The sequence below is a fragment of the Sander lucioperca genome, chromosome 23 (genome assembly GCF_008315115.2).
Source record: "Sander lucioperca isolate FBNREF2018 chromosome 23, SLUC_FBN_1.2, whole genome shotgun sequence".
Taxonomy (NCBI): Eukaryota; Metazoa; Chordata; class Actinopteri; order Perciformes; family Percidae; genus Sander; species Sander lucioperca.
Window position 1 is genome coordinate 9,787,476 of NC_050195.1, and position 25,785 is coordinate 9,813,260.

Sequence of the window (25,785 nt, forward strand, 5' to 3'; positions counted from 1 at the left end):
CGAGATGGCAGTGATTCACCCACGTTGTATGCAACAGTTATCACCGTGGGGCCAATTGTGATCTTATAGCTATCAGGCTTTTTTTTTCATGTTAACGATAAACTCTGTTTTTGACCAGACTTAATGACTTCAGCTCTTTCAAGAAAACCTACTCATATTCTGCATCATACCCGTAAAAGCAACACAGATGACTGTATTCATATGTTAATGAATAAGTAATGGAACCCTGTAGCTATCAAAGACCACCAGACTGGATGCTGAATGACATTCATTCCATATACTAGTCAATAATTGCACATTGATTTAATATTTGAGAAGGGCAATTTAAAAGTAAAGGATTTTTAGCACTTACTCTGACACTCTGTGTCTCTCTGTCTTTTTGTGTAGTTATATAATGGCTTTGTTGTTTGTATATTCATTTCACAGTATCTAGGTTACTAAATAGAATGCATACCCAAACACAATGTGTCGAATAATCAAGTCTATTTTCAGTCACGATTTTTCAAAGGCTGTAAGTGAAGAGCAGCTCAGTTGACCTTTGCTCCGCTCTCAAAGGAACCGCGTGGCTGAACTGCAGTGAGATCAGCGGCTTCTTCAACATGATTAAGATATGCACTGTGTGCTACTGAAGTCCTAATATTAAACAATGCCTCTGTGGGTACGGGTGTATGTACACAGGATATGCCAATGACTGCGGAATGAGTAACATATATTTAAAAAAGGACTTTAATCATCTTTTATTTATGCGCAACAGCAGCTCCTGAAAGTCAGAGATGCTCTGTGTTCTAAATCTTTAATATCCAATTGATGCCTATACCAAGCCTGGTGTAGAGTGTACTGTAAAATCCAATAACTAAATCAATACGTATGATTGAAAGCTGAAAAGCTCTGAATTGAATATATATATATAGCTTACATTAAGAGGATTAGTTCACCATCTTCGGAAACACACTTATTTGCTAAGAGTTAGACGAGAAGATCGATACCACTCTCGAGCGGTAGCTCAGCTTAGATGGGAAATGGGGGAAACAGCTAGCCTGGCTCTGTCGGACGGTAAAACAAAATTGCGTTTGTTTGATTTGTACAAAAACAGAAGTGTAAAAAAAGCAAGATGTGACTTTTGGTTATGTGCTCGGCAATTTCGTAGCCTGAAGCAGTAACCAGTTTCCGATTGACAGAAAAATATGTTATTTAATAATCGATTATTGAAAAAAAAGTTGCTTTTCAAACAAAACTGCCAAACATTCTCTATTTCAAGCTTCTCAAAAGCGATAATTTGCTTTTTTTTCTCTGTTTTCTATCAGTGTAAACAGCAAAACCTTCGGTTTGATGATGCCATCTTAGGCTCTCGGATATTGCAGTGGTATTTTTCTTATATTTGTAGATCGAACGAATAATCACTTCATCAAGTACATATTTATTATTGACAATTGTTAGATGCATCTCTGGATAAAATGTCATAACTATTTAATAAAAAGGGAAAATAAAAACTGAAAACAATGTTCTTTAACCTAGCGCATCCAGCTGTGGCACACCAAAGCTGCAAAAGAAGCTTTTTCTTCATGTTGGACTTGTGTGCTCCATCATGTTGATTCATGTTAGTGGGGTAGCATTTGTGACAGGACTCTAAATTGAGAGACAACACGGAGCAAAAGCACAGGGTAATCTACTAAAGAGTCTTGCATTTAGCACAGTCAGGGTGTGCTTGGGAGCTGTTGGCGTGCAGGGTGGGAGTGGGAGAGATGAGTACTGGTGGCGGGAGGTCACTTTTTACTGCTGCCCACCTTGGCACACAACTAGCTTGTCTTCAGATCAGAGCTTTGCCATGAACTGGAGGTTGGCAATGAATCCAAGTGGCCGGGGGAGATAAGGCAGCCTCTGGGACATTACAGATGCAGGCATTAGCTGAGTGGAGACTTGATGGAGAGCGCGGCAAGCTGAGGCCTTAGATAATGCTGCCGATGTTTACTGCCACTACTCAAGAATGAGGCATCTGCTAGGCGGTCAGCAGACTTATATGGACTTGTACAGACACAAATCGGTCAGATTTTTTGATGTTGCCTATTCTTTGCTGTGTTGCCTCTCTTGAGGGATCTGCCGAAGGTGAGGCCAAATCTTTCAAAATGGTATAGCTCCACATAAAATCCCACTTTTGTATTTTAGTGCAAATTACTCCGTTTTAAGCTATTTGTATTTTATCTAATAGTCTTTGATACGCCTTTTGTTATCCAGCTACCATTCAGTGCTCATACCCATAATTTTGTTGAGGCTTAATGTGGGTCTGCTCCTTCCTTTTTTCCACCTTACTGACATGCAGGCGATTCCCAGTGGATTGCTAGCATGCCACGGTTTCAGCTCTCCGCTTATCTGACAGTAACAGTGCCTGTCCCGTCCTGAATCTAACATTTATTGTACCATCCTTCTCCCTCTTCACTGGCTTCAAGTAGCTCTGCCATTTACCATTTGTGCCAAGTCTGCAATGTAAAAAGACAACCCTGACCGCAGGGGGAGGAGAACAGTTGACAAAGTGGCTGTCACTCTCCAGTGGTGTTTCGCGGCTGAGTAATTCCATAGCTGGAATAAACATTAAATATCTAACACATGGTGTGATAGTCCACAATGCTATTTTATGTACAACAGTTCCTCATTAATTAAAAACCTCAGACATCCCAACAGCATGGTCAACCAGCTGGGCCTGATATACAAACAGTTTAGTGGTGATAACAAATTCCATATCATGTGAAATACTAAAAAATCCAGACATACATTAAGGATGCTTTATTATCAGAATGAGTTTCATACAGTATACTTTATGAAACTCATTCTGATGACGTTATCCCGTAATTCCTAGTGTCTGAACAAAGTTATTGTTTTTTTTTAAGTTTACAATCCCTAAATACCCTGTGATTTGTATGTGGTTTCTTATGCAGCATGTGGACTGTTTAAATATTTGCAATACCCATGAAACTACATAGCCTTAGAAAGGTAACCATGTTATATATTCCAGCAACAATCCCAGTGGTAATTTATTATAATAAAAAAAGTAATCATCTGATCTTTTTTTCAGTTCACTGATTGATAATGTATCAGGGTAACACAATACACGATTACTGCTGACTTCAAGTCCTATTTCATTTCACAGACAGGCCACTGGCTCGCCAAATTAAATACAGTGATATCTCTTGGTCTCAACCTCTATACTTCATGGTTTCATTTAATATGCTCCATCCACAAATTAACAGGATGTAATTTGAAATTTAATATGGAAAAGGCATATAAAAAAGGGTCACATTTGGTGTGTGATGAAATGCTGTATAATCCATCTTATGGACCTTGCCATGTGGTGTAATCATACACGGTCAAGTGGACTGTGGACTAATGTACTATTCTGTCAGTTTGTCTATGTGTTTCTGCATGTCTGTCGGTCTTGTGTTATATATGCTCATTAGAGAGAGGTCGGGAACTGAATGCTCACATTCACTTACGTTGAAACCGTGCTTGATCTCTGTTAGGGATGTTAATAATTAACGGTTTAACCATTAACCGACAATAATAATTTAAAGTTCAGAATTGATTTATAAACACTTGAAGCTGCGGAAGGTATTTTGCAATAAAACCCCGCCAGAATGTGAACTAGAGTCGGACCTCGTCCTGCATATCTCTCTCTCTCTCTCTCTCTCTCCTCTTTCTGTCATGTCCCGCCTATAAGACGAGCACGGGCATGTACCAGTTTCATATTTATGAGTACTAATCATTGATTTAACCCTGATGGCACGGTGTTATATATTGTTTTTCTATTGACTGTCCTGTTTTTTTTGTAAAGCCCTTTGAGATGAGAAAGATTTAAGGTTTGAATTAGCTACATAAATATGAACTTGAATTAGCTGCAGCCATGACCTTGGGTTAGCAAAAGGCTAAGCTACCGGCTAGTCTGCTGCATTTACGTTTCCTGTCACACCGCCTCCCAGAAAACGGCTGCACGGTAAACGAGCCGGTGTTCATGCTAGGCTAAAGGCTAACCCCAGCAGGCCAACTCTCCCGACTGTTTTTACAGCAAAACTCTGCTACTTAGACAATAAATGGACTACTTTTTTACACAATTCCCTTTCTCTCTGTACTGTATATAGATGGATGACATCAAAGTCTCTCATCTAATAGTTTAGCATTGAATGCATGATGTTGCCTGCATGTGTCCAGTAGACATTGTGGCTGCTAACTCTCCCAGACGGTTGAACTGGGACTCATTTGGCAGCTTGTCTGTTAACAGTTAATTATCGGGTAGCAAGGGTCAGCTATAAAACATCCTTAGCCTCCTTAATTTCCAGTGCCTCTGGTTTAAGTTTAACGTTTAAATTAGGGCTGAACGATTAATATATGTGTATCTCAGATATCTCAATATCTCAGAGATGGGGACTCGAGTCGCACTTAAGTCTCACACTAACAGCTGACTTCAGACTTGACTCAGACTTGAGCTTCGAGACTCGTCAACAACCTGTTTTCATGCAATTATTGCTTTTTAAATCTAAATGTATTCATGTATTTCTATTTTCTTTTATTGGCGCATATACGTTGGGGAAATGTATGACGAGTTGCATGTCCCCTGCCCTTTGCCATAATGTGCAACGTAACGCATGCGTTATGCCTTATGTGCGTTATCATTAGTTTTGCTTTCAATAACTTGGTAAACGGTGGCAGTAAGCCAGCAGCTACGTGCAAGGTGTGTGGCACCAAGATAAATGATGCCGGATCAACAACGTCGGACTTCATCAGGCATCTCAAAACGCACCCAGATAGGTCAGTCACTCACACGCTAATGTGAAAGAGACGTTACATTTAGCATATGTCATCACAGGTAACAAGCTAACCATCGCAAAGTGTTGTGCTAATGCTGGGAACAGGCACATTGTATCTTTATAGTTAGTAGTTGCTGAGGCTCAGACATCCATGGTGCACAGGAGGCGAGACGCACGGATCCATCTCCCCAGGAACAAACGCTGTGCAGGGGGGGGGGCAAACTCTTGTGATGCGTAATTGATCCCGTGGATGATTTGTAGACTATTAAGTGAACAAGGTGTACCCGGTCCACCAAACACTGGGCCGTCTTGACTGTCTTAATTCTGCACAAATTTCTGTTACTGTAGTCCTATTTACTATTTCATTATTTCATCCATGCGTGGCGCAGCGGATCCGTGCGCACTGTCACCTGCCGTGGAGACGCTGGCCTCACTAACCTCTCCTCCTCTGAGTCGGATCTCCCTCGCGCTGGACTCAGTTTCACTGAGCGTACTAATACTTAGAAAATAAATGGCATTACATCAGTGAGTTCAAACTGCTTATTGTGCGTAATTTGGCCTGACACTGAGATGCATGTTTTTCTGTAACTGGTGTGGCGCTGCCACTATTCTCTTGATTTCCACTCCGACATTAGACATTTTTTTGAGTTAAAGGGACGTTACATTTAGTATATGTCGTCACAGGTAACAAGCTATCCCTCGCAGTTTTGTGCTAATGCTGGGAACAGGCAAATTGTATCTTTATAGTTGTAGCCATATGATGTGACAGACTTAGGTTAATATTTCACCAGGTCCGAGGGCTAAAGGCATGTGTTAACTAGACCCCATAAAGTTATCCTACAACTGATTTTGATACTGTACTGTATGGATGGTAGCTACAGGACATGTTTTGAATTCATAAAATTTAACAATACAGTGTTAGGGACAGATCAGATGGCCAGAGACTTGAGACTTAACTTGGACTCGTGGCAAAAGACTTGAGACTTGACTTGAACTTGCCCTTCAAAGACTTGAGACACGACTTGGACTTGCAAAAAATGACTCGTGAACATCTCTGATATATATATATATATATATATATGGAGTTTGCATGTTCCTCCCACAGTCCAAGGACATGCAGGTTAGGTTAATTGGCGACCCTAAATTGCCCGTAGATGTGAATGTGAGCATGAATGGTTTTCTGTCTCTACCTGTTAGCCCTGTGATTGACTACCAACCTGTCCAGGGTGTTGGACGCCCAATGTCAGCTGGGATAGGCTCCAGCTCTGCCGCGACCCATCAAAGGATAAGTGGGTATAGCTAATGGATGGTTGGATTCAAAAGCTGCTTTATTTGCTCTGTTAATCAATTGTTTAATTCTTTCCCCCACTCAACCCACCTAAATGTGTAAATTTGTTAAAAAAAGTTCAATTTAACCCTCAGGAGACAATCCCATTTATTGTAAGAGACTCTGCCAAGAGGCCAACAGGACATTTTCTGTAGTATTACCATTCCTTTTCAAATGTGTCTTGCCAGTGGTTCTAGATGCCTGTAGCTATTTTGCCCTGTGGGAAACATTTTCTCTAGTGACTGTTGCCAATCCCGTACCTACTTCCAAAAGGTCGGTGCCGATTCCTCCCTTGCAGTGGAACATACACACAGCCCTTTTCTTGCATCCAGCTCACCTAATTATCCTGGTGCTATGAGGCATGTCAGAATGTATTCATCCTGCTACTGCCAAGCCAGTTCCCAGCCTGTACTCTTTAATTGGTCTTCATTATAAAAGTATATGAGTAGAAAACAACGTGCAGGTAGACATTTTTCCTTGTTGTATGTTGCATGCTGAAATAGATTGTGTGTTAACAATAATGATGCTTGTGCAATTATAGGGGGAATGCTGCTTATAAAGCATTAGTTTTCTTTGTATTTCACCTCCCCAGCCACAACCCCAACACACACACATATAAGCTCAAATAGAAGATGAAATGACGTGTTTTAGGTGTCCAAACGTACACAGGTGTTTTCCTTTGTTCGTTCTCAGAAAAAATCCCATCCACGCATGCACTGTTTAGAAAAGTTTCCTTTCACATGAAAACGAAAAAATACAATTGAAGCGCTGTCAAGAGCACGTCAAGCCAACAGGCAGCAATATTGTTTTGTCTGACCAACAGGATGTATAAAACAGTACAGACAGTTCAACATGACACATATGACAAAGAACAGCAGCACATTACTGTATTTAAGCAGCTGAAACAAACAAAAAAAAACGTTTGAAACATTCATTTTCTGAATCATTTTGCCTAAATCAATAATCAACTAGTTTTTTTCTCATCTACTTGATGCCATCTGTTGATTAATCACACTTAGTAAGATTGGAGTCCCCACTTTGCTGATTTGTCAGTTAGGCATGCAATAATACATTTTCAATACAATACATTAATATTTAAAATACATCCACTGTAGGTCGCACATTTAAAATCCAGGCATAACTGGAGCAATGACCAAAACTATATATATATTTATTTTATTTTTTTTGCTGTGTTTGCTGTGACCACATCATTGCACAGTAAGTGATAAGCAACACGGTGAAAGAGTCAGAGGGATTTATCTGTAGCAGTGCTGAGTGGGGAGCTGATAAAGGGGTTAACACAGATGACTTATTTTGAGGGAGGAAGTGGAAATTTGTTAACAGCTTAATGCAAAACAGGAAAAATGTATTTAATCAACTTGGGATGCTAAAGCTAAAATATTATGCCACATGATTTATGTAATCATTGGCATTTTTCATTCATCATAGAACCATAATAACGGAATAGTATTAATTGTTATACCTTGTCCCAATAATTTTATGGATCATTCAGCATATGATATTTCTTCAAGTCAAGTCAACTTTATTGTCAATTCTGCAATATGTGCCAGACATGAAGAGCAATTAAAAATGTGTTTCTCTCCGACCCACGGTGCATTAAGGACACGTACAACAAGTATAATATAAAAGATAACAAATATATCAGAGTCCAGAGTTTGCCAGTCTGGTGGAACTGGCTAGGATGAATAGTATGAATAGATGAATAGTCTCTGTGGGGGGTGGCTGAGGTCACCCACAACAACCCGTTCTCACTCTCAAGTCGTAAAATACGGACGCTTGGTCAGTTTCTCTCAGTGGCAGATACGACGCAATAAGCACCCTTCAGTGTCTGTATGGAAAGCACCGGGCAGAGCGACAATGGTAGCGAGTAGTATGAAAGCCCGAAATTACGAGTAGGGTGGTTGGTTTGATGTGGTGGATGGGTCAAACAACACAGGACTTTCACCCCGGGGACCTGGGTTTGTGTCCTACATGTCACTGAAACGCTCATTTTATAACCCCACGCACGATCTTTTCCTAAACCCAACTGTCCCGTTCTTGTCCCACGTGTCACATAAACTTAGCTTTTATAATAATACATATAATATTTCCTAACTGCCCGGGTGTTTAGATCTGACGCTAAAGGAGACTTTTAGCGTCAATAACAACGCCAAAGGCACCTGACCAAGTCTCCGTATTTTACGCGATGAGAGTGATGAGACCACAATGCTGGTTGCTTTGCGGGTGAGGCGGGTTTGGTAGATGTCCAGTGGTTGAGGGGAGTGGGACACCAATGATCCGCTCTGATTTTTGTTTTCTATGTTGAATGACTCCAGAAAGTATGGGCCCCTGACAACAAGTCTTAGTTTTGCTTGCAACGTGCTGCTACTTTTAGAAAAAGTGTAAAATGTAAGTCAGACTTTTTTTGCGAGCAGGTGGCCATCATGGGTATGGTCTGTCTGTCCAATCTATCAGGTCATGAGTTCTCTTTGGGAAAATAACATATTTAAGCAGCAGAGCAGAGAGAAATTGATCAGGTCAGTACCCCTCAGATATTGATTTTGCGTTTGCGTTTTCTTGGCTGGCTTTGATTAGAAAGGTTACTTCTCTTGGTTTAGAAAATAAGGAATAGAAATATAATAGTATTACATGTCCAGTCACCAAATAAAACCCCAGCTCTATGAGAAGAGCAATTAGTGTGTTCCAAATGTAATATTCCACTTTCATTTATTTTTTTTTTTACTTTAATTCATTCTAATTATTACAGGGTTTACAGAGTAATTGCTTTCAGATCAGAAGAGCTGAAACATCAAAAGGTAATTGATAGAATCTCCATACCTACATTGAGGAGAGGGGGAGTGCATGGGCCAAGGTAACCAATGTGAAATAAAAACCATTGGAAATTGTCTGATTGTAAGAGGACAGCAGACAATATATATAGGGGGCCCTGGTTCACACGGCAGGATAATTAGGCCGATTTTAGCCCCGATTCACCCCTTCCGACAATCGTAAGGATGCTCCGATTATCGTAAAATAATCTGGTCAGATATTCCTGCTGTGTGTGGTGTGTTAAGACTGCTCTCGTCTGCTCGGAAGGACATCGGGACCGCTCCGATCTCAAATCGGGGATATCCAACATGTTGGATTTTTTTGGCCCAATTTCTCCTCGTGTGGTGTCCCCCGGGACAAACGAGCATGCAGCCTGTGGACTGTGGCGTGTAGCCAATCAGAAAGCGATGTGACGAGGTGGCGAGGAAAGCACCGGGAAACAAAATCAAAACAGCCGGCGGCATGGCGCACCAGAAAGTCCGGTGGACGTCGGAAATGGAGGACCAACTTGTCGACCTGTGGCAACACCGTGAATGTTTTTTTCAGTTAAAAACAAACTACAAACTATCGCCACTGCATCCTCTTCGTCCGCCATGATTGTTTACTCTGAAGTCACGTTTGATCTCGAGGGATTTTGTGAGATTTCCCGTCTGACCAGGGAATGCTCGGGAGTCAAATCGGTTCGTGTGTGATGTGTTGATTTTGCCGTGTGCTGCGCATCACACACTGTACGACCAAAACTGTTAGACCCGTGATTTTTTATCACCGTGTGTGGGGTCTCTCAGGATTGAAAAAATCGGCCGACAATTTTAAAATCGTCCCGTGTGAACCAGGCTTTAGCTCATTCAGTAGCTCCTTACACTTATATTAATGGTATGGATTTTTTTGGGACCTTATTTAAATTTTGACAACACAGCTTGACCTTTTTGCCAAATCTTCCTTATATGACTGGAAATAGCCACTATTCTCATTCTTCAGCAAAATATATATTAGTGAAATGTCAGCAATGCTTAGGGATACAGGCCTATGTATGAATTGGTTATATTGGAAGTTTGCTGAATAGCCTGTCGAGCAATAGAAAGACATGTATTTTATTTTAACAAATAAGTCGACTGATATTGGTGGCAGAATGTGCAATTATGTCTACAGCTGTAGACGATTTGCACTTTCTTTTAAAAATGATTGTATATGTGAGTGTGTATGCATGCTTAGTACACATCTACCTGTAAAATCGTAGTCATCTTAGTGGTTGTAGGTATTAGTTCTGTTTTTTTCTTCAGCATAATCAGCAGCTGTTTTGTGCTTTGCACCATTTGTTTCTCTTCACTTTTTGGTATGAGTTGAGCTGTTTTTATCTCAACATTATTCAGGAGAAAAAGAAATCCTTGACGAATCCAGGCCAAAGCAAGTAGTGTAGCCTAAACAATGTCTCAATAGGCTACATTGGGTTTACAATAAATGAACAGAACATTCGTAAGGAATTACTGCTCCAATACTAGGTCCATTCAGGTCATTCCAAGTAATGGGTCCATTGTAAAAAATCCAGTAAAATAAATCAATCAAATATTAGTCCCTACGTTTTCACATCATTTTAAATTGAGGTATTTTTGACAATTGGTGAACTCAAATAATGTATTATCTTGGATGACTTGTTCCAAAAGTATTTAAATATGTGTTTAAATAAGACATGGTGGAAACCAAACTTGAGGGGGCACCAAACAGCCAGGGAATGGATAACATTTAAATCACAACCTGTTACATTTACTGCATGATGCCATTTTCAGGCCTGGCAATTGACGGTGGTGAAACCTCATCAGACATCACCTTACACATACTGTGTGTTTCTGCCTCAAACCTGATACCCAACTTACATTTGTGCTCTCCAATGTAAATGTAAAACTCACTCTGACATTTATTTAAAATCCAATTTAGCTCAGGTGCTAGGGGGATATCAAGTCTTGATGGAGTTTTGTGTCACCTCTCTAATGAAGGGACCAATGCAAGGACTTAGAGGCTGATGAATATGAGCAGATGTCAGAGAGCGATTTGACACATATTCCATCAATTTTGCTGTGTACCTGCAAGGAAATAAAATGTATGAATAACTCATTCGGTAAACAGAGCAGCTCATATAGCACCACAAAATTGCATTAAACTAGAAGCTGAATTGTGTGTGTGTGTGTGTGTGTGTGTGTGTGTGTGTGCGCGTGTGTGTGTGTGTGTGTGTGTGTGTATGTTTGTACTATAAAATTATATATACACATATATAGTATATATAATTTTAATAGGAATTGTCATTTGGACAGTTCAAATTAAAGAACAACAACTTGATACTGCAGAATATCCCATTTTAAATGTTTCTCACAGGGTTTTGCCTACTTAGGAAGATACAAAAATAGCAATTAGTGTATCTACAGGACACATACAATGGACCTCTAAAGATTTACCCACAGTAGTTATTGCACTCCAGAGAAAATGTAAAGATAAGCTGTGCAATAGACACAGTTTCCCCTTCCTACAATGAAAAAAGCCTATATGATTCCCATCATAGAAAATGCCATGCCATGCCAGAGTTTGATAGATCGGCAAAACAGTATAAATGTCTTATCTTGATGACCCGCTTACACTGATATAGCAAAATATTGGCATTTTAATAAAAATGTCTCCTGACATTTCTGTCATTTTCTAATTCTTTCCTGTCAAGGTGACCTTTCCTTAGCCTCTTCAGTGAACATTTCCTCATGCTCACATTATCAAGATGATATGGTCTCTCTTTTACACTTCAGTTGGAGTATGCTATCTTTTATAGTACTGTAGAGGTTTTCTAAAACTATGTACTGAACGAAAGTATTCAAGAAACTAAGTTAGTTGAGTCTATCACTTTTAATGTACATAAAATTCCAGCGCTTTGTTTTTAAAGAATTAAACACTTGTTTATTTCTTAAAGGAGTTAGTCACATACATTACCGTTTGTCACAGACAGTGTTGGCCCTGGTATGAATTAATTCATTTTCCTCCGTCTATCACTGCCTACCTCTCAAATAAATCTGCAATACGACCTTTACAGCCCTCATTTGTCATTGTGACTGTAGTTCAAAAGAGATACATGTGTTAGCGTGTGAATGCTGGAAATCGTGATGCCCCGTGTTGTTGTGCATTGCATTTTTGTAAATCAAAACCAGCAGAATAAAGAATGTTCAGCTATACCTTAAAAACAACTTTCTTTCATTATTGAGACATTGTATATTTGTTGGCTTTTTCCCAGACACATCAATGGACAATGCACACCAGGCACAATGCTGAAAAGCCAATTTAATTAGCCAAGCCCCTCACAACAGTCTTAAACAAGACATCTTAAGACCTAATAAGATGTCCAAAAATTCTTGCATATTGGTCCCAAAAAATCATACACATCATGTCTGAATGTTTATTGGCAACCTTTAGCAAGCACACTGGGCTTCATTCCTCAAGGCTTAAAGCACTATCAGTTTGGCACAGCAACTACATTCTTGAGCATGCTCACTTTCACATGACTCCATGAGCAGCAAGTCAATTGCCACTGGAAACAAGTGGGCTTGCTTTGACACATTAGCAGATCCCTATCCACCAATTCTCCCCTCTTGTGTTGGCACAGCTGAGGGTATTAAACTGAACATTCTGATCAGGCATGGAGGCGGTTACCCAATTAATCTTTTGGATTCCACCAACCAGTGAATTATCTCAACATCTACTAAATGGATTGGCACACAATTTTTTTCAGACTTTTTTTTCCCAAAACAATTGTATCTCAAAGATTTTGGTGATCCCCTGTTTTTTCAACTAGCGCCACCATGAGGTTGACATTTGTGGTTTTGAGTGAAATGTTTCTTCAACTATTGGGCGGAATGCTATGACATTTGGTAGCGATAATGTCCCTGTCATGATAATTGGTGATCCTTAACTTTCCTTCTTTTCATCAGGTCAAAATTTGTATTTGCTCAAAACCAATTAGTTACTAATTACAGGACCATTAGCCTCAGCTGTGCTTTGTTTAGTGCTAAATAACAAATGTTAGCACGCTAACTTGCTAAACTGAAATGCACGCCAAGCCTTTTAGATGCTAAACATCAGCATTAACAGCTAGGGCTGTGTATGGGCAAGAATCTTACGATACGTATCACGATACATGGGTCATGATTCAATATATTGCAATATAGTTCGATACTGTGCATAAGGCGATATATTGGGATTGTTTTAAAGTATAATTTTAGAAAAACTAATATTTAAAAAAAGACATGATGTGCATAAAAGTCAAAGAAGTTTACTTTAGGTAAACAATTCAGTACACAGAAAATCAAACTGCCAGTTTGGGATTGTGGTTCACAGGTTCTTAGTGAGCTAATATTTATATGCTAAAGTAGGCCAAAGTTCAGCCATAGCTACATTGTTAGCTTCTAGCAAAAAGTCAGGCACTGTTAGGCAAGGACACTAGTGGTGCGTCTCAGCATAGCCATCTAGCGGTAGGGGGTTTAAACACAACATAAACGTGAACCACTGTCTTACATGAATATCTTTGCACATAAACTAAAAAAAAAGAAAAGAAAAATCGATATTGCGTTTTTGAAAATCAATACAGTATTGCTAAATAAAATATTGCGATACTCAAGAGTATCGATTTTTTTCCTACACCCCTAATGTTAGCTATAACTTAGCTAGCTAGCCAGCTTTTGTATGTCTATTCATTCTTTTTAAACTTGTCATATCTGCACAGATTAGGCTTCACTAATATTAGTATTGTATTATCTGTAGGATTGGATTCCAGTGGTGGCTGCGTAGGATTGTTTCCGACTCATATTATCCATACATTTCCAATAACTCCAGAGCATTATTTTATGCCCCAATTGGATCAGCTTGCTGCAACATAAAGTATATTTATGTTGACCAAACTGCAGAGTTGTATATATTAAAGAAAGTCGTTTTATAGGGTGATGATGTCACAAAATATGGCCAGACATTCAAAGCTTTATTAGAAGCTTTGAATGTAAAAAGAAAATGGCATTCGGTAAAGTGCTAATGTTTGCATTATGATTGTACTGTAAGCATGTTAGCGTACTGACATTGGCATTTAGTTAATTTAGTGTTATGTTTAATTGTTCATTATTATAGTGTGGTTTATCAACAAAATAGAATGTGTCATCTGCTCTTTTCTAAACCCCAGATAAACATTGAAGGATTACCAGCTCTGCCTGCACCTTGGCTATTGTTGATATGTTGCGCTGTTAAACTGATGTGGATACCTATGGACATCTGGAGTCTAGTGCATAATTTACAATGTACCCTTGAAAATATCCACAGCATCAGTTCTGGGATATCATGCAGTACAGAGTGACCTTTCTTCTCACTTAAAGTCTAGTTGGATGACAGATTGACATGTGGCACGGAGGCTTGTTTGTCTAAAGAAAGACACCAATTTGTATGATGTCTGAAAATAGATGCTGAGGTCTGTGGATGTTGTCAGATGAACACTGTATAGTTTATTGTTTGACTCAGGTTATCTGAAGACAGCCTTGGTAGCTATCTGATGAGTGAAATATATGTCATTTGTTTGTTACAGTTAACTTTTAACAGTCAACTTTTATGTTGTAGAGCCACTAACTGACTATTACATTATAGTGTTACCGACTTACACACCATTTACTAACTCTGGAACTCCCTACTAGGGCTGTGCAATTAATCAAAATTTAATTGTGATTATGATTTTGGCTCCCAATGATCACAAAAACAGAATAATCAAAACAAATAATTATTTAGCTCATTACGTTTTGCAAGTAAACTCTTATTTTCTCTTGTGTTCTGAATGAAAAAATAAAGTTTAAATAGGAAAAGTATTAAGGCAAATTTCACAGTTGTATGTTGTTGTTTTTTTTTTACTGTTGATTTATTTAACTTTTTTAAGTTCAATAATTGCAACATCTTTCCAGAAGTCAACGAGTAATCCTGTTGAATTATCGTGATTTCAATGTTGACCAAAATAATCGTGATTATATTTTTTCCCATAATCGAGCAGCCCTACTCCCTACCCTACCTACCTGACTGTACTAACCTGGACACATTCAAAACACTAATCAAAACACACCTCTTCAGATTAGCTTTCCACATACAATAATCTTAAATTCCTCACCTGATAGTTACTGGTTTTATTGTTTTTAATTGCTTTTAATATGCTTGTTTTATGTGTTGGTTTTATTGCTTATCTGTTTTTAATGTGCTATATGTGCTGGTTTTACTGTAAAGTGTATTTGAGTACCATGTAAAGCGCTATATAAATAAAATGTATTATTATTATTATTATTATTAAATTGCACACCTGTGAAGGAAAGTTTAAAACCCCAAAAATCTTTACATTTAATATTTTTCACCCACCAAAGCCATGAAGATATTGTTGAGTCTTACATTTACCAGATGCCATTACATGGTAGGTCTCTTACTTTGTATCCATTAGAATCAAGTAATTAATTTGTTGCACAATTGTGTCACTTTCCTCTTGCATGTCCATTTGGCAACACTTTTAGACTGTGATATTTCAACATGTTTTGTCCAGTAGTGATCCATAGGTCAATGTCTAGTGTTAATCCTTACAAAATATGAATGAGAGTCATTGGTGCATATAAAACCATGACTATAATTAGTTTTCTAGTTTTAAGAATTTTTATTTCACTACATCAGACACAGTCAATTAATGATATTTTAAAATAGCCTTATGCAGTGCTGCTGGGCAGTGTCATCAGGAAATTGGGTACAGGTTTGTGTGCAATGCCCATTTCTTTATAATTTTATTTAAATGTCTCCAGTGTTTTTCCCACTTCAATATCATTGAGAAGATGGCTGTGCCATTCACTTTGCCTGCACTAGGCTCTGGCTTTCATAATTGCCTTCTACTTATTCTAAGGCCAGAGGCTAGATGGAGCGGTATGTTAATTGTACAAGCCTCCAGATATGGCATTCAGCAGTCACTGCCAATGTGGTGAAACTAATAATCTGAGGTCTCAGAATTTTGAAAATAAAGATAGCAGATGACCTTAAAGCTATCATTTCTTTCCTTTGCTCCATCTTGTTTTACTAAGCAGTTTGGACTTTTACCAGTGAGCAATTCAAGCGATAACAACAGAAACAAATCTAAAATCAATGGTCAACTGGTACTGGTGCAAGCTGGACAAACTCAACTCAATAAGTCATGCTTAACTCAACCTAATAAATAATACATCATATCCCATTATTGAAACTATCCAATCACATTAAGCAATAACAATGAGAGCAAGGGAACAGGTGAGTGGGACGCAGCTCAATTTCACCCAATAAATAAGGGTGAGCTGACCAGCTGGGGCTCCTGCAAGTGGCTACATGAAGACTGACAGCTGCCAGATAGCTTACAGACTTGTCAGTGCCACGGATGACCTCCGATGTCTGGCGGGTATTTTCAGGAATCTGAACGGGGGTGGCAGTGGCAAGGTCAGATGTATCGTTTTTTTATTCATTTCTTTTCTTTTCAATTTGAAATGGCTTGTCCGTTTTTGTCCAAAAATCTGTTAATATATTCTTGGTCCACATACACGTAAAGGGACAAATCAAATCTTAATACTCAAACCCAAATGGTGTCCATAGGCAAGCATGTTGAGCAGATAAATCTGGACTAAATTTCCGTGTCGTATAAAAACAGACTTTTGGGTCAATAAGCATGCAGTCTGTACTATTCTGTACTGTTTATATGAAATGTTGTGTAGTGGTGTTACAAGAGTAGCTAGCCAGTATAATGAAGCATTTTTCCCTTAGAATCAAATGACACAAATGCCACCCTACAGTTTTGTTTGCCTTATTTGCTTATTGCTAGCTTGCCTTGCTCACTACTTCAAATTCTGAAATAATAAATTTAAATCATTAATAAAAACAATTGTAATCATTCATATGGTTTTTACTATTTTTTTTTTTATTGAAAGCTAGATATGGATAGCATGGAAACCAGACAAATCTGCCAGCTCATGTTTTATTTGCTCAGACAAAAACCTCTGGTCCCCCTTGACCCTCAGACAGATTTCTGATTATCTGGCCAGCACAACGGACCAAGCTTACAAAACTTGGATCAAACTGTCAAACTAGGTGGTGCTGATCAAATATGAATCAAGATTGTATTACTGTATTGCCTATTTCTCGCTTAAAATGTTCAGAAACACATTTTAGTGCAGTTTAGCTGTAATTTGAAAAAGTTTGTGACCCGGCCGTCATGTTTTTCCTGCATAAAAATGGACCCAGCACCGCCCCAACTTGGATGTATTGTTTATTGCTGTGATTGGTTGTAGTCTATTTGATTGTGTCCAGAAACATTTTGTTCTGCACCGTTGATAACTCCACGTGGAAATCCGATTGAACTGAGAGGTTAGACTAATACACATTTGCGAATTAGTCTGGCTATGCCAGGCTAAGACTTGTTTTTACCTAAACATCAATTCCATTTAACATTGCAATAACATTGGCAGAGCTTAAGCAATACAAATATTATATTTAGATTTTGCATCTTGCTCTTGCAAACAGACTTTTTTTTTTCTTTGCCATGCGGAGAAGGGCATTTAAATTACTAGGAGTCGGCTTGAAGTATATCGCTGTCACGCAGAATACCTGATAGCCCAATTGTCTTTTGTCAATGCTCCCACTAGAGTGAGATAAAATGTTCTGAACTGGCAATTGTGAGTGATCGTGTCCTGAGGCAAATCACCATCATTTGTCATATTCAACTGTGGACATATCGGCAAAAACACCTTTATGCTGCATATTTTCACAGTGCATTGGATCACAGCTCTGGAATATGTTAACTCTGTTGATATGAAAGAAGGATTTACCTCTGTTATGTTAAGACAGTGTCTATGCATTAATGATAGATTATTGGGAATGTCTTTTGTGTGAATAATGTAAATTAGGAATGTGGTATGTGTGCTGCTCTGTGATGACCATTGAATTTAAATCACTACTTGGGAAGTGTTGAGGTGTAATGATTAGGGTGATCTTTAATATTGACTAAAATAGCACTTAATTAATCATAACAGAACCAATAGTATAGTGTGTCAATATATGTTGATTAATCACATAACTGTCAAATGTGACTGGACCAAATTGATTGATTTGAAGTTCTGAGTGTTAGGGTAACCACTGTGGTATTTTCTTTGACATTATGAATTAGGCTCTTTTGAGTATATTCAGCACTGTGTTTTACAACCCCTGTGAGCTGATTCTATTTTGTGTATTCCACTACTTTCCCTGAATATATCTGAAGCCTGCATAACTTACCAGTCCACCAGGAGTTTTTTAGACTTAACAGAGAATTGAGTCTGATAACTCCCAGGCTGGAGCAACTGAGCACATACTGTAGGAAGATATTTGAATCTAGTATTGTTTTTTAACAGTTAATGTCACACTTCATTGCTTTCATTACAATAAAACAACTACAACTCCCACCGCAATATGTGTGTTACATTAAAACACATCTTGGACTATTATCCCTGTACACATTCCAGATGGGGTGAACTTTTGCACATCCCCTAATCAATAGTGTGCACCTCCTGCACTACACTGTACAGCTCATTCTGAAAAAGTTATATTGTACACATTGGTTATAGTATTTTGGTTGTTTGTTTTTCATATTTGTATTAACCTTTTTCTTCTATTCTATATTTATGTTCTTGACTGTTGCAGTACTTTGCCTTTAATTTGATGTTTTATGTTTATTGTATGCAGCACACTCCAAGGCTAATTCTGTGTAAGGCAAGACAGGGCAAGGCAGCTTTATTTGTATAGCACATTTTAGCAACAGGGCAATTCAAAGTGCTTTACATAAAACATTTAAGAACAGTTAAAACAAAATATAAAAACAGATAAAATACGAGAATAAAAGTTGCAGTGCAGTATAAGAAATGAACAATTATTTAAAGAAAGGCAGCATCAAAACACTCATTTACTGTAAAAGAACTGAGAGTTCCATCCGTTTTATGGGAGTTTGTTCCAGATATGTAGAGCGTAAAAACTGAATGCTGCTTCTCTGTGTTTAGTTCTGACTCTGGTGACAGAAAGCAGACCTGTCCCAGACGACCTGAGAGGTCTGGATGATTCATAATGTATAGCAGCAGATCAGAAATGTATTTTGGCCCCAAACCGTTAAGTGATTTATAAACCAATAGAAGTATTTTAAAATCAATTTTTTGAGGGACAGGAAACCAGTGTAAAGACTTCAGAACTGGAGTGATGTGATCCACTTTTCTCTTGGTCTTAATGAGGACTCGAGCAGCAGAGTTCTGAATCAGCTGCAGCTGTCTGATTGATTTATTAGGCAGACCTGTGAAGTAGGGTTGGGCGATAGGGAGAAAATCAGATATCATGATATTTTTGACCAAATACCTCGATATTGATATTGCTGCGATATTCTAGGGTTGACAATTGGTGCTTTAACAAAATATCTTCACACTTAGATTTTAGATAAATAATCATCAGTAATGTGGACATAATGTCTAAGTGGGGGAAAAGGAAAATAATGGAAAAGCTAGAACAGTCTGATAAGTTCAGAAAAGTACATCACTTTACTGTAATGCAGCCTTTCAAACCAGTAAAAGACAACATTTATGTCATATCACGATATTATGGTATCCAAAATCTAAGACAATATCTAGTTTCATATCACAATATCGATATAATATTGATATCTTGCCCAGCTCTACTGTAAAGACACCGTTACAGTAGTCAAGTCTACTGAAGATAAATGGATGGACAAGTTTTTCCTAATCCTGCTGGGACACAATTCCTTTAATCATTGATATATTCTTAAGGTGAGAGTAGGCTGACTATGTAATTGTCTTAATGTGGCTGTTGAAATTCAGGTCTGAGTCCATGACTACACCAAGATTTCTGGCTTTGTCCTTTGTTTTTAACATTGTTGATTGAAGCTGTGCTCTAAATTTTAATTGTTCCTCTTTTGCTCCAAGTGTAAGTGAACACAGACTTGGTAATAAACCTTATTCTGCTTCTGTTATATCAAGGCAACAACATATATATTTTCTACCATCTGCAGCTTTTATTTTAATGTAGTTATAAGAGTTTCCCCAAATAGATTTTAATGATAAGAAAAGAGAGAAGTGACTGCATCAAAATGTGTGTCAAATCTATAATAGCACAACTAGTAGCAGGAATAATTTAAATTTGTGACATAAAGATGCCTCAATCCTTTCTTGCACTGACAGTCATTTTTCATTTTGACAAGATTGGCAACTTCTTATTGCAGATTCGATATTTGCAAATTGAAAATAAACAACATTACCGTGTGGACTATGTTCAATTAACCTAAAACGCATTCCTACATTCTGCCTGTCTAAACCATAATAACACTACTGTCATTTTATTTTTGTCTTTATATTGGTTGCCTAGATACCTTGTTTCTGTAACACAGTGATTAGGTGCTTATGAACATCAAGCAGCAACCAGCGTTGACTCATTTTGCTTACTTTATTTCAGGCACTGCATTATTTTTTGTATTTACGTGTCATTTATGATTATGTCATTCGTAGATTTTACTGTAAGCTTACCAACTGCACAGATCAACAACTTTAAGGGGAATTAAACAAGTTCGGAGGAGATGGTCACATTTAGAAACGGTTACAGTATACTCTGACTGGGCTGATCAATATGAAACCAAGTGTTAAAAAATTTGGTTGTGTTCTTCAGTGTGAATTCTGTCACACACATTATTTGGCATACATATTAGTAAATAACTGAGTCTTGGATTAAGACGGTCTGAGGCCAAACAAACAAACAATGTTAATCCTCGCAGAAGTGGAGAGCATGAATGTGCAACCCTAAATATACACTTTTTTTCAGCCAATATTACAAAATCACACAACATCAGATAACACAGATTTAGAGAAGGCTGAAAACTAGGAATGAGACAGAAAAAGAGGAAAAGAGTGACGGTTTGTGACATGTTATTTGTTGCTCTCTATAGTCAATATGTTCCTTTTTGAGACATTCTACACTTTGAGTGTTGCCTCATAAGGCTGCTGTCAAGGAAGGGCACAAGCAGCAGACAGCTCTCATATAAATGGGATACAGTTGCATGCTTAACCCCGAAAAATAAAATCCCTGGTTCTTGAGTCAAATGTTTTGAGCACTATAGAAACAGCAACAGTACCCACATCCCCGTATGCTATAATTTCAACCTTTTTGAAGCTTTTAATTGTACATTCCATTGGCTAGCTACGTTTTTGCATTCTCTGTGAGTTAATCTTACCTCTGTTATTGTTTGATTTGTTTAACTAGCATTGCAAATAATATCTATATCTATAATTTGTGCTACATTGTACAGAGCATGTTTTGTGTTTTTACAACTGTGTGCCATCTATTGTTGCTCCTTAATTGAGGAATAGTTTGCACCTCACTAAAAGATCTGTCCCCTCAACTGATATCTTTACAAAATGTCTTACCCTCTGTTTACTTTATCTTTCTGATAGTAATCATCATGAATACATGCCTGGTCCCACTGTTATTTTTCATTAGTTCTTGATGCTATTGTGTTTTACTGTAATTGTGTTATCCATACTTTTTCATTCTAAAGATTTTATTTTTAGTGACTGATTTTCAGAATTGTTGTTGTGTTTTAGTCTTAATCTGTGAATGCTCTATAAATGAGTTAAAATGAATTGTACGGTTGAGTATAGAACAATTCCCAATTAAATATATTAGCATATAGATGATTACACTGCTGTTAACAAAAGTTTCAGTAGTAATTGATCTGTGACCTTAGAAAAGAAAGAAAGCTGTAGGTGGGGTCTCTTTAGAGATTTGTCTTACAATAAAATGACCCACTAATCACCATTAAAGAATGAACTGTCTGCACTTCTGATGCAGGGAAGTTGCGACTTAATTACAATCAGGGTCTACAGAAACCAGCCATGCATGAGCTCTGCTGTATCTCATGTGCAGGAACTCTTCCAGTGTCCCACATCTTTCATTTCCCTCCTCTTACTTGTCACCATTTCTACTGATCTCATTTGCAGCATAACTATAACAACAAAGAGGAAGTATTTACTGGATGCTTTACTTTTTATTACTAAGCGAGTAATTTGTATTGAAAATCCAGTACATTACTCCCATCTGACATTTTGTGCATTCCATGAAATTTGTTCTCAATGTTGATATAGATTTGACTTAAATGAGGAACTCTAACTTTGGTCTTTTTTTTTTCAATCATCAGTCTTTAAACCTACTAGCCTGTCATCACCAGACTAATTCGCAAATGTTTATTAACCTGGAACCTCTGTTCATCTGGGCGTTTTCAACTGTGCAGACCAAAATGCCTCTGGACACATGCAAGTTGGGCGATGCTTGGTCTGTTTTAAAGCAGGAAAAAATGGTAACACAGTAAAACAGTACGCTAAAGTGTGTTTATGAAAACCAAACCTGTTGTTGTGACTCACTCGGATCTTTCACCCGTGTCTTTAAAATAATCCATGAGTCGCGAGTCTCTAGATCATTAACTTGGATCAGTTGAGTCATACTACAATTCAATCTAAAATGATAACAGCGCCACACACAAACCTCTTGCAACATGAGCTACTACTAGTCCTAGCCATCTTAGCTGCCAAAAGCTTTAAAACTTACAATTTCGTAGGCAACCACAACTCCACAAGTCAACTCAAGTGACTGGGTGAGCAGACAGTCCGATATAACAGGTTATAGGAACTTCCCGCAGAGCCGGAAACATTGCAAGCTCGCATACCATGGGACTCATAAGTCATGAGCTCTTGAGTCCTCGAGTCAGTCAGTCAGTTGCGCGATCAGCCGGCTATGTTGTCATGAGTGGATCTGTAGAGTCTCTCCTCGAGCTCAGGGTAAAGCAAATCCACAACAAAAGCCCTTCTTTCACTTCTGAAATAACATACAATGTTCTGCACGTAGCCTAGGCCTACTGTAGATTTGGTGTATAAATGTAGTATGGTAAAATGCAATTAGGTCGAGCAGACAGTCCGAATCATTGCAAGCTCGCTAGGACTGAGTTTCCTTGGCGATTTAGCAATACTGACTCAAGTGACCCAAGTGACTTGCACAACCCAGATCAGTTTAGTGAGTGACTCAGAATAACCCGAATCCTTAAAAGGAATCAAGTTTGTCAGGCCTAAAACATATTAGGCGAGAAATATGCAAAACAGTAACACAATCTTGATTAATATTTGATCAGCACTGACTAGTTTGACAGTTTGATCTCAGTTCCCTGAGCCCGGTAAGTTGCGTGGGACAAAGATTGCCAGTTACGATCAGTAACTGCATCGTCTGGATCAAGGACAGTTCATTTACTGGATGCAAATACAGTATATTAGCATGTGGAGATAGATGATTACATTGATGTTAACAAAAGTTTCAGTAGTAATTGATCTGTGACCTTAGAAAAGAAAGAACGCTGTAGGTGGGGGTCTCTTTAGAGATGTGGCTTACAATAAAATGACCCACTAATCACCATTAAAGAATGAACTGTCTGCACTTCTGATGCAGGGAAGTTGCGACTTAATTTCAATCAGGGACTGGATCACTGGATATTTGCCTTGCAAAACTCAGTTTTATTCAGGAAACAACAACACACTTTGAGCTAGCAAGCTACACGCTGAAAGTCACCGTCTTAAACCAGCCCACATTATATTGACGGTTGGGATTGGTCTGTCGAGGGCATGGTTGACTGGAAATCTGTCTGAATATGAAGGGTCAGACGTATCTGCCAAAGCAAATGAAACGAGGTTGGTAGATCCGTCTGGTTCCCAGGCTATAAATTTACAGTATCTCATCAAATTCTAATTTTGTGTTACAATTTGCCCATTTATTCTATCCCATATGTACTAGATAGTGTAAAGTATGTTAAAGAGATACAAGGTGGGAGTGTTAGTTGCCCATAGTGGATGATGGTTAGAGGTTAGATATTGACTAAAGCTGCCACTATATAATTAATAATAATAATAATAGTTTATACTCTTTATTGATCCCCAATAGGGAAATTACAATACTATATACTATATCTAGCGACTGCAGAAACTGCTAAACAGCTTAATTAATTAAGTCATGTATGAAGCTTTGATTTCTGAATTATGAGGTTATGCACTGTTCTCACAAACAATCTAAATAAACAAAGCAGTAGATGTAAATCTGAATTATTATGAAGTGTATTCAGATTCATTCACCAAAGGAACAACTTTATTTTACGATTACATTAAAAAAGACTAGAGATTGAAATTGGCATTGGATTCCTCTCCTTTTCGCTGTTCTGTTGGATTTCCAACACAGTTTTATGAGATGTATAATTATCTTGAACTTTGGTGGTCACCTACTTTTTTTGGACCGTTGCCTAATGCTGTCTACACTTTCACTTTTTCTACATTTGAAAATGTATGAATGTAGTGAGTACTAGGGTTTTCTTTACCTACATATATGTGCAGCACAAAGAACTACATTCTCTAGGGAATGTCAAAGGATAATCTGGGATATGATAATGGAAGTAAACTGGATATTCAAGGGGAAAGTACTGTAAGTTCCCAAGCACATCAAATAAACCATTGTTGAATTCAGTAAACATCATTTATATTCTGTTGCAGAAGCAGTAACGCATAATGTGTAATATGTGAGATTGGTCTTTGCCATACAGTTCATGTATGACGCTTTGCAGCCATGCACATAACCACAGTGTATATTTCTCCCAACCAAGCATCTAACCTGTAGTGGCAGTCTATACTTGAAATAGGAAATATTGATCCAGGTTTAACCTCCATGCATTCAAAGTGCTAACGGTGAGTAATTCAAAAGGCTTTGGGGAAGAAAACCAAACCTTTTAAAGGTTCTGACCCTTTGAGGCTGGATGTTAGACTGAGGAATGCAACATATTTTACCCCTAAGCATCACTTAATTGTATCTGTCTCACTACATACAGTAAACGGTAAACATTTGGCTTTAGTGCTTGTAATTCAGTTTGTATGCTTTTGTTATTGCATGATGGTCATGCTCATGATGAATGGAAATCTGACTTGTTTTGCCACAGGATACTAAGTATACGTCTTTTTAGCATCAGGAATCATTATTCACAATTTGCTGCATCATTGATTATTTCCCAGAAGGGATTATTTTAAACATGAACACCACGTAAACATCCCAAATTAAAACAAAAGGCAGCAGCTCTATGGGGCTACTGTTGTTGCTCTGATAGTTATTAGATTTGTGTCTTTGTTTTCCTTCCTGCTAAGAATTACAATGCAGACTGAATATAGCAAATGGCTAGATGGTTACATATTGTGCAACTGAATATGTGGTGCTTGTTTGACATCTTCTCTAAAGAACATTGTCATTCATTCTAATTAATTAATTAATTAATTACTTTTCTAGAAAATGCGTGGCTTTACATCCTGTTCCCTGACAGCTAATGTGAATACAATCACATATATGGTACATATTGTGTTAATGTGCATGGACTGCTCATGTCATATCTTATTATAAATGGCTATGTATCTTATGTCTGCAGCATTATATTCATTATGTTTTATACACCCTCTCCCGTAATCTACCATTCTACACCCTATATTTCTACAAAATGTCACTAAATCTGTAGGCTTTATACATGATCCCCTTTTTCTTTCTTTTTTTAAATGAATAGTCGGTTCATATGATGTATTCTTTAGTCTCCTCCACACAGTGATTTAGATTTTTTTTTGTGTGAAAGAGGGAATAAAACACTTGACTGTGGCAGTGATAATGCTGTTAAATGCATCCCAAGTTCAGCTTGTGTTTGGGGATATT

At 38.0% G+C, this 25,785-nt stretch overlaps 1 long non-coding RNA gene across 1 annotated transcript; it reads right to left on the reverse strand.

Moving 5' to 3' along the window:
- Nucleotides 1-333: 333 nt before the first annotated feature.
- LOC116040066 lies at nt 334-23,122 on the reverse strand. Its single transcript, XR_004102572.2, has 3 exons — nt 23,049-23,122; nt 10,562-10,571; nt 334-347 (listed from the first exon to the last, which is right to left on the reverse strand). It is a non-coding gene; the product is annotated as an uncharacterized LOC116040066 (long non-coding RNA).
- Nucleotides 23,123-25,785: the final 2,663 nt, after the last annotated feature.